We start from the raw sequence: 631 nt of genomic DNA on the forward strand, positions 1-631 counted from the left end.
CTCCATGGTACTGTACTTGGTCAGGCTCTACAGGTCTCAGAGGGTCAAAGGTCAGACTCTACAGGTCTCAGAGGGTCAAAGGTCAGACTCTACAGGTCTCAGAGGGTCAAAGGTCAGACTCTACAGGCCTCAGAGGGTCAAAAGTCAGACTCTACAGGTCTCAGAGGGTCAAAGGTCAGGCTCTACAGGTAGATTATCTCTGAATGTTTTGATGATATTATGAACTGTAAATAATAATAAAATGTTGTTCTTAAACATTTGTCTATTTGCAGTGGTTGACAAAGTGGTGAAGCACATCCTGTTCTTATCTGTGATTGGCTGAGCCTTTCAGGGATGCTCCCTTAGTGGTTCATCTGTGGAGCGTTCCAAACAGGTGTGGAGTCTTCCCAACAGGTGTGGAGCGTTCCAAACAGATGTGGAGCGTTTCCAACAGGTGTGGAGTCTTCCAAACAGGTGTGGAGCGTTCCCAACAGGTGTGGAGTGTTCCAAACAGGTGTGGAGTGTTCCAAACAGGTGTGGAGCGTTTCAAACAGGTGTGGAGCGTTTCCAACAGGTGTGGAGTCTTCCAAACAGGTGTGGAGCGTTCCCAACAGGTGTGGAGTGTTCCAAACAGGTGTGGAGTGTTCCAAAC

General features: G+C 48.0%; 1 protein-coding gene and 1 long non-coding RNA gene across 3 annotated transcripts in view; one reads left to right on the plus strand and one right to left on the minus strand.

The window, feature by feature from the left end:
- The window catches only part of slc23a1 (solute carrier family 23 member 1), a gene marked incomplete at its 5' end in the record, with an annotated part of 21,431 nt that overhangs the window by 17,139 nt on the left and 3,661 nt on the right, over positions 1 to 631 (minus strand).
- The window catches only part of LOC106532558 (uncharacterized), an 8,701-nt gene that overhangs the window by 5,085 nt on the left and 2,985 nt on the right, over positions 1 to 631 (plus strand). Inside the window, exons 2-3 of one of the 2 annotated variants that reach the window (XR_001312099.1) lie at positions 34 to 393; positions 494 to 613. This is a non-coding gene — a long non-coding RNA (uncharacterized LOC106532558). Of the gene's footprint in view, positions 1 to 33; positions 614 to 631 lie in introns of both variants that reach the window. The other variant, XR_001312098.1, reaches the window with a different exon arrangement.

The sequence above is a fragment of the Austrofundulus limnaeus genome, unplaced genomic scaffold (assembly GCF_001266775.1).
Source record: "Austrofundulus limnaeus strain Quisiro unplaced genomic scaffold, Austrofundulus_limnaeus-1.0 Scaffold792, whole genome shotgun sequence".
Lineage (NCBI taxonomy): Eukaryota > Metazoa > Chordata > Actinopteri > Cyprinodontiformes > Rivulidae > Austrofundulus > Austrofundulus limnaeus.